This window comes from Vombatus ursinus, unplaced genomic scaffold (assembly GCF_900497805.2).
Source record: "Vombatus ursinus unplaced genomic scaffold, bare-nosed wombat genome assembly UNPS02014791.1, whole genome shotgun sequence".
Taxonomy (NCBI): domain Eukaryota; kingdom Metazoa; phylum Chordata; class Mammalia; order Diprotodontia; family Vombatidae; genus Vombatus; species Vombatus ursinus.
In genome coordinates this window covers 58,356,315-58,365,719 of record NW_020954569.1, presented here as the reverse complement: position 1 = coordinate 58,365,719, position 9,405 = coordinate 58,356,315, and positions in this window count along the sequence as shown.

The window sequence follows — 9,405 nt, the reverse complement described above, 5'->3', positions numbered from 1 at the left end:
AGATAGATAGATAGATAGATAGATAGATAGATAGATAGATAGATAGAAATATAGATATCGTAAGTGTTTTATGTCTGAGGCCAAATTTGAACTCACGTCCTCCTGACTCCAGGGCTGTGCCACCTAGCTACCCCTTAATTGGATATTTTTAATTTGTTCTATTTCTAGCTTTTTCAGTTGTATGCCCAGTTCATTGATCTTTTCTTTCTCTATTTTATTCATATAAGCATTTAGAGATATAAAGTTTCCCCTAAGTATTTCCTTGACTGTATCTCATAAATTTCAGTATGTTATCTCATTATTGTCATTCTCTTTGATGAAATTATTGTTTCTATGATTTGTTTTTTAACCCACTCATTCTTTAGGATTAGATTGTTTAGTTTCCAATTCATTTTTAATATCTCCTTCCTTGACCCTTTATTATGTGTAATTTTTATAGCATCATGATCTGAAAAAGATGCATTTAATATTTCTTCCTTTCTGCTCTTGATTGTGAGGTTTTATGCCCTAATACTGGTCAATTTTTGTGTAAGTGCCATGTACTGCTGAGAAGAAAGTATATTCCTTTCTATCCTCATTCAATTTTCTCCAGAGGTCTACTATATCTAACTGTTCTAAAATTATATTCACCTTCTTAACTTCTTTCTTGTTTATTTTGTAGTTAGATATACCTAGTTCTGAGAGGGGGAAGTTGAGATACCTACTAGTATAGTTTTGCTATCTATTTCTTCCTATAAATCACTTAACTTCTACTCTGAGAATTTGAATGTTATACCACTTTGGTAAATACATGTTTAGTATTGATATTACTTAATTGTCTATGGTACCTTTAGGTGAGATGTAATTTTCTTCCTTATGTGTTTTAATTAGATGTATTTTATTTTTCTTTGTCTGAAATCAGGATTGCTACCCTTGCTTTTTTTTTTAATTTCAGCTGAACCATAACATATTCTGCTCCAGCCTTTTGCCTTTACTCTGTGTGTGTCTCTCTGCTTCAGATGTGTTTTTTGTAAACAATGTATTATAGGATTCTAGTTTTTAATCCACTCTGTCATTTGCTTCCATTTTATAGAAGAGTTCATCCCATTCACATTCACATTTATGATTATTGTGTATTTCCCTCCATCCTGTTTTTCCCCCTGCTTATACTTTTCTCTCTCCTTTCACCCTGTCCCTTCTAACTAGTGTTTTGCATCTGACCATCACTACCCTCCCTTCATCAGCCCCCTCCATTTTCTTTCCCCTTTTCTCTGCTTCTTCTGCCTTCCCTTCTTCCCTCCCTTCTATTCATCCTTTCCCTTTGGTTTTCCCTTTCCCCTCCTACTTCACTATAGGGTAAGATAGATTTCTAAACGTGAGTATGTATCTTCTTCCTTCTTTGAGCCAAATCTTATGAGAGTAAGGTTCAAACAATTCACACCCCTCTTCTTCCTTTCCCTCCACTGTAACAGGTCCTTTGCACCTCTTCGTACAATGTAGTTTACCCTATTCTGCCTCCCCATTTCCTCTACTTCCAGTACATTTTCTCGTGCCTTAATTTTTTTTATATATCATCACATCAAAGATAACCACACTTCTATGTATACGTCTTCTAACTGCCATAATAGAAATACAATTCTGGAGAGTTAGAAGTATCTACATTGTAAGATGATCAGCTGTGAATGACTTAGCTATTATCAGCAATACAATGATCCAAGACAACTCTTAAGAAGTTATGATGAAAAATGCTATTCATCCACAGAGAAAGAACTGATGGTGTCTGAATACAAATTGAAACATACTTTATTTTTCTTGAGGGTTTTTTTTGGGGGGGGGGTCTGTTTCCTTTCACAACATGACTATTATGGAAATGTTTTGCGTGATAATACATATATAACAACAACAACAACAACAACAACAATAAAGTTAACAAGTATCATCTTCCCATGTAGGAATGTAAACAATGTAACTTTATTGAATATCTTTTACCTTCCTGTTTACCTTTTTATGTTTCTCTTGAGTCTTGCATTTGAAGATTGAATTTTCTGTTCAGCTCTGGTCTTTTCATCAGGAATGATTGAAAGTCCTCTATTTCATTGAATATCCATCCTTTCCCTTGAAATATTATGCTCAGTTTTGCTGAGTAGTTGATTTTTGGTTGTAATCCAACTTCCTTTGCCTTCCAGAATATCATATTTCAAGCCCTCTGATCCTTTAATGTAGAAGCTACTAAGTTCTGTGTAATCCTGACTGTGGCTCCTTGATATTTGAATTGTTTCTTTCTAGTTGCTTGTAGTATTTTCTGCTTTACCTGATAATTCAGGAATTTGCCTTGAAGTATTCATTTTGGGATCTTTTTCAGGAGGGGATTGGTGGAGTCTTTCAATGACTATTTTACCCTCTGGTTCTAGGATATCAGGACAGTTTTCCTTGATTATTTCTTGAAAGTTGCTGTCCAGGCTCTTTTTTTGATCATGGCTTTCAGGTAGACCCATAATTCTATTTTGAGGCTTTCCAGAAAGCCCCTTTTACTCTCATATATCTCTGTCAAATGTTGGTCATCTTACCTAAAACTTCACATTAGTAATAATTTCTTTCTGTTTAATTATGGTGGTCTCCAGGTATGCTATTTAAAAATCAGATTTCTGCTGGAAGAGGTAATCAATTATTCTAATATCTCAATGCCAAAGTCTTTACGCAATGCTGTACCAGAATAGAAAAGAATGTGGAAGGGGCAGTTCCTCCAAAGCATTGTAGAGTGAATGCCAAAATACAAAGAAAAAAGTACAGAAATGAAAGGTTGAGGAGGCCATAGAAAGATTTCTTCACCTTCATTTTGTGTAGGGATCAGTCTAATAATAGACTTCCAAAACATTTAGCGTCTTGTCCTTTTGAATCCAGACTTTGTGAGGAACCTCAGCACCCAGAGCTTGTGCCTGCTATAATTCCCTGAGAACAAGATATTTATGTCTCCCCAGAATTGATTGGACCAGTAGTATTAAGACACTGATTTCAAAAACATGTTTTTTTTATTAAGGACTTTGGATTTTGTTCCTCTTTCACACAGAAGGGTGACAATAGTCAGCAGAACAAGAAGAAGGGTGAATAAGAGAAGAAATAACTCCCTGGTTACCAATATGTTTTACTTTAATAGTTCTGTTCATAGACCAACCATTCTATTACTTAAATAATCTGGAAGGGGAAAAGGACAAACCACTGAAGTTAGAAAAAAAAAAAGTAAAGCACAGAAATAGAAATGCTCAAGCCAGGTAGGCTATGCCACAAATGTAAAATGGTTTGATGCTGAGTTGAAGATATGAGCACTACTAGAGAAAAAAAATACTAGCAGTATTCCATATTTAGCAATCAGGGTAGGCCTTGTGCAGAATTGTAAAAGCAAACTAAAGCAACAGATCTCTATGCAGAGCCTACAGTATGTTGGCCATAATTTAAGCACCACCTGGGGAGCAAAGTAAATATCACTTTGTCTACTTTCATGAATCTTGCAATCTGTTGAGGAATACCTGCCACAAGCAGGCTAAAAAGTTAGGTAACTAGGGTGGCTTGGTGGATAAAGTTCTGGATCTCGAATCAAGAAGACCTGAGTTCAAATCCAATCTCAAACACACTCACTAGCTCTTTGACCCTGGACAAGTAACTTAACCTCTATCTTCCTTGGTTTCCTCAGCTGTAAAACAAGGATCATAATAGTATATACTTAATAGGGTTTATATGATAATCAAATCAGATATTTATAAAAATGCTCAGCATAGTTCCTAGTGTTGCTGTCTGAGAGGCTGAGATCCCTCAAAGACTGGAGTACAGGACAGGGTTGTCTGGAATGAATTCACAGACTCAAGCATTCTTAAAGTCAAGGTGGCAAAGATTTATTGTTATGTTTTTCAGTGGGCAAGGATTCTTAAGGAACCTGTGAGAGACTGAGGATGGAGCTAGGGTTTATATGGAAAAGGGCATGGGAAAGGAATGCCAGGGATACTGATTAGGTAATCCAAAGGTCTAAGTGTCTTTGGGAGCTATGGATGGGAAAGTGCAGGGAGTATACCAGACAGGGAGGGAGATGACAGAGGTACGGATCTTGGGAGTCTGGCAGGAGGAAGAGTCCTTGGGCCAGCCAAGAACAAAACTCCTTGGGCCAGAAAAGACACCCCTCTCTCTGTCCTGATCAGAGAATACTCTGCAACAAGGGAAAGTTTTCACACAAGACAGAAGCTTACTAAGGAATTGAGAGGCTTCCAGAGACATGATCTGAGGGCTGGGGCCTGAGCAACCCAGCACTCTCTCACCCAGCTTTGTGTAGCTGCACCAGGAAGAGAGAGAAAGGTCTTGCTAGGACCCATGCATGAGTAATTGCTGGGCCCAGTGGGCTGGGGAGTGATTGTTCGAGACAGTGTTTCTGAGACTAGGGAGAAATTGGGGTCCAAGTACAAGCACAACCACCCAAGCACCCCATCACCAGCACATAGTAGGTGTCTAATAAATGTTTATTCCCTTCTCTTTCCCTAAAAGTTACATTACAACATAAGATTTAAATACCTATTCAAGCAATAGCACATAGGTCTCTAGGGAATAAATGAATGAAACAAAGTATATCAGCAATTTATGTCCTGACTCCTCAAGAGCGCTTTGCTTTGTTTGCCCTAATTAATGATCTGTGGTACCCCTTCTTAGACCTGTCTTCCTTGGTACTTTTTTATGTTCAGGATCTCTACTCTTCCTCTCTCCATGCCCCAACAAAACACATCTCCAACAATAGCTAAACTTACTTGTCCTGGGTCATATTTTGTAAAATCACAAAATGACTCAAAATTGGAATGTTTCTTAAAGGTCATTTAGCCCAACAAATCCCATCCTCTCTACCATAGCACACAGTCCCACCACCAAATACTCATCCAGTATTTCCTAAAAGATATTTAGTTATGGGAATCCATTACCTTCCAAATAAAATCATACATTTTTAAATGGTTCTGATCTTTAAAAAGTTCATTCTTATATCAAGCTGAAATATATCTATTGATAACTTCTACTCATTCATCCAGTCTCTTCTCCAGTAAGCATGTTCAATCCCTTTTCCATGTGAAATCTTTCATGTACATGAAGACAGTTATCATTTTAAATAGCTCTTCACAAGATAGCATTGACAAGTTGTTAACAATGTATTTGCCAGGTGTCATGGAAAGCTAATCAAAAGAGCTTTAAAAGAGAGAGACAGGGAGGGAGAGAGGGAAAGGGGAGGGAGCAAGAGAGGGGAGGCGGTGAGGGGAGGGAGAAAACAGACTGCACATCTCTAAAGGTAACTACCAGAGAAAATAGCATCAAAGATACCCAATAGCAGGTGAGACTCCCCAAAATTCGCAGGACTCAAAACTTAGCTGAAGAGTTGGTAGCAAAACCCATGGCCTCAAGTGTCTATATCCAAAAGCCCAATTTAGATAACAGACAAAAGGAAATAGAGGTTCTAATGCAAGGTAGGGAATTTGACCTTGAGACTAAGTGGGGTAAAATTCATGTCTGGATCAAAGCTCAGTATTGATATACTGTTTTCAAAAGATACATGCCAGGTAAAAGGGGGTGAGATAGATAACATTCACAGTTCTGGTAGATGTTTAACAACCAGATCTCTGAGGAAAAATAAACTTTTAAGTTTAATCTGAATTATTTTCTCCATCATTTTCTTAAGTCTAGAATAGCAACAAAATAATAAATCTAGGCCTGATATGTAGCATTTGCTTATTACTGAGGTTTAAATGCTCACAGTGAAAATTTAGCAATCAATTTCCTTGAAAGCCAGCCAAAGTTGGTTCCAGCAATATGTTAAGAATGCATAATTAGGTGAAGAGTTTCAGGAACCAGAGGGGGAAATAATGATAAGGGACTTCAAGACATCTGATACATGGAGTTCTCTCTCTTCAAAAAGAAAATAATTTATTAACTTATTGAGGTATTTAAGTGATAATTTCAACTTTCAAAAAATTAAAGAACCAACAGGGACATTTTATTCTGGATCTGATTTTCACCAACAAAAAGGAATTAGTTACTGTGGTAATGATAGAAACCTTGTAAGGAAATAACTCCTATATTCTAGAGTTTATGAGAGAGGAGAGGAAAACAGAATGGTCTATAGTCCAGTAAACATGATAATTTCTTGGAAAAAATCTAAGAACAGATTTTTAAAGCAGTAGTTTGTGGACACTAAATAAAAGAATTAATGATTGCTAAGAATCAGAATGATTTCAACAGGTCATGTCAAAGTAACGTGGTTGACTTTTTTTGAAAAGTTCACTAGATTAGTAAATCAGGGAAAGTTATATGCATTGCATATATAGATTTCATCAAATCCTTTGACAAAGTCTCTCTCCTATTTTTAAGGACAAAATAGAGAGATGGAGTCTAAATAAAATCAGTTAAGTGAACTTGTAACTAATAGAATGACCTTCAAAGATTAGTCATCATAGTATTCAATGACAACTTAAAGGGAGATGTTCCAGAGATCTGTGCTTACCCATGTTCAATTTAATGACTATTGTTATTGCTGCCAAGGATAAAGGCAAATATCACATGCTTTCAAATATGTCAATGGCACAAAGATGATAAAGATAGGTAACATGTTGTCTGATAGAGGGCTTCTTAACATTTTTGATTCTGGACCCCTTTAACGATCTGATGAAGCATATGGATGTCTTCTCAAAATAATATTTTTAAATAATAGAATTAAATATTCAACTAGCTCAAGTTTGGTAAAACTAAAGATGTATTTTTTTAACTATTCAAACTTCTTGGCCCCCTGAAATTTATCTACAGACCTCAGTTAAGATTATTGGATCTAAAGAGAACTTGACAGGTTAGAACAATGATCTAAATTTTTAAAAAATGAAATTTATAAGGATATATGGAAATATATTGGAGTTCAGAAATTCACCTGCACAAAACAAAATCAAGAAGACATGCCTAAGCAGTTCATCTGAAAAAGATTTGGTATGCAATTTTAAAAACTGGATAAAAAGAAACTAAAAATCTCTAAATAAACACTTACTTGGAAATCCTAAAAATTAAAGATGAAATTAATAATATTAAGTGTAAAAAAATTTGAATTAATAAATAAGACCAGAAGTTAATTTTATGAAAAAAACAATAAATAGATAAACCATTGGTTAATTTGACTTAAAAAAGAGAGAGAAGACCAAATCACTAGTATCAAAAATGAAAAGGACAAATATATCATTTATGAAGATGAAAGTAAAGCAATTTTAAGGATTTATTTTGCTCAATTGCATGTCAATAAATTTCACAATTTAAGTGAAATGGAAGAATACTTACAAAAATATAAGTTGCCCAGATAGGAAGAATAGAATATGTAAAGAGACTTATTTTAGAAAAAGAAATTGAATGGATCATGAATGAGACTTCTAAGAAAGAAGTACCAGGACCAGATGGATTTACAAGTGAATTCTATCATGCATTTAAAGGTCAACTAATGCCAATATTAAATAAATTATTTGGAATAAAAGGCTAAGAAGGGATCTTATCAAACTCTTTTTATGAAACAAATATGATTTTGATACCTAAACCAGGAAGAGTAAAAACAGAGAAAGAAAATTAAAGACCAATTTCATTAGTGAATATGGGTGCAAACATCCTAAGTAAAATGTTAGCTAGAAGATTACAACAATATATTACAAAGATTATATATTTTGACCAAGTGCTATTTATACCAGAAATGCAATGCTGCTTTAACATAAGGAAAAGTATTAATATAATTGATGATATCAATAATAAAATAAATCATGATCATATCAATAGATAACAGAAAAAGTTGTTGACAAAGTACAACACTCAGTTCTATTAAGGACACTTGAAAGTATTGGTATAAATGGATTTTTCTTTAAATTGATAAAAAGCATTTATCTAAAACCATCAGCAAACATTATGTAATGAGGCTAAGCTGGAAGCCTTCCTAATAAGATCAGTTGTGAAACAAAGTTGCTCAATGTCACCAATAATATTTAACGTTTTATTGGAAATCCTAACAATAGCAATGAGAAGAAAAAGAAATAGATGGAATCAAAATAGGGAATAAGGTATCTCTTTTTGCAGATGATGTGATGATATACTTGGAAAACCCCAAAGACTCAACTAAAAAGTTAGTTGAAACAATTAAAATTTTAGCAAAGTAGCAAGATATAGAGAAAATCCACATAAATCATCAGGATTCCTATGTATTACAAACAAAACCCTTTAAGAAGAAATAGTAAGAGATATCCCATTTAAAATAACTCTAGACAATAGAGAATACCTAGGAATATACCTGCCAAAACAATCCCAGAAACTATGTAAACAAAATGATGAAAAAAATAATTTTATACAAATAAAATGATTTAAATAATTGGAGGAATATTAGTTGTTCATGGATAGACAGGGCCAATATTATAAAAATGATAATTTTGCCTAAACTAATTTGTATATTCAATGCCATCCCAATTAAATTACCAAAAAGATTATTTTACTGAATTAGAAAAAAAATAACAATTCATTTAGAAGGACAAAAAGTCAAGAATTTCAAGGCAACTAGAGATTTAGCAGTACCAGATCTTAAACTATATTATAAGGTAGTACTTGTCAAAACTATCTGGTACTGGTTGAGAAACAGAAAGACAGATCAATGGAAAAGAGTAGACATTCAATTTATAGCATCAAATAAATAAAGTAACCTTGTATTTGACAAGTGTAAAAACCTAAGATTTGGGGATAAGAATTCATTATTTGGTAAAAAAAAAAAATTGTTGGGAAAACTGGAAAGCAGTATGGAAGAAAATGGACATAGATCAATTTCTTATACCATTTACCAATATAAGGTCAAAATGGATACATAACCTAGATATAGAGAGATATTACAAGAAAATTTGAAGAACATGGAACATATTACTTATCAGACTTACGGATAGGTGAACAATTTATGAATAAAGAAGAGATAGAGAGCTGAGTAAGGCATAAAATGGATAATTTTAATTGCATTAAATTAAAAAAAGTTTGTACAAATTAAACAAATATAGCCAAGATCAGAAGAAAAGCATAAAATTGGGAAAAAAGAAAAATTACAGTTTTTTCGGGTAAAGGTTTCATATCTCAAATATATTAAGATAATTTATAAGAATACATACATAAACATATGTATGTATTATGATACATATAATACATATATATGTATATATTATATATATATTTGTGTCTAATAGTAGCCATCTTTAGGGTGGGAGGAAGAAAAAAATAAAAAAAACAGAAATTTACATGATAGCTTTATTATGTTTAAAAGGAATAGCAAATTGTAAAGAATATACTTGCAGTTACGTGTGCAATATTTTTTTATTATGCTATGTTATATAAAAGCTTATTTTATTCCATAAATTAAAA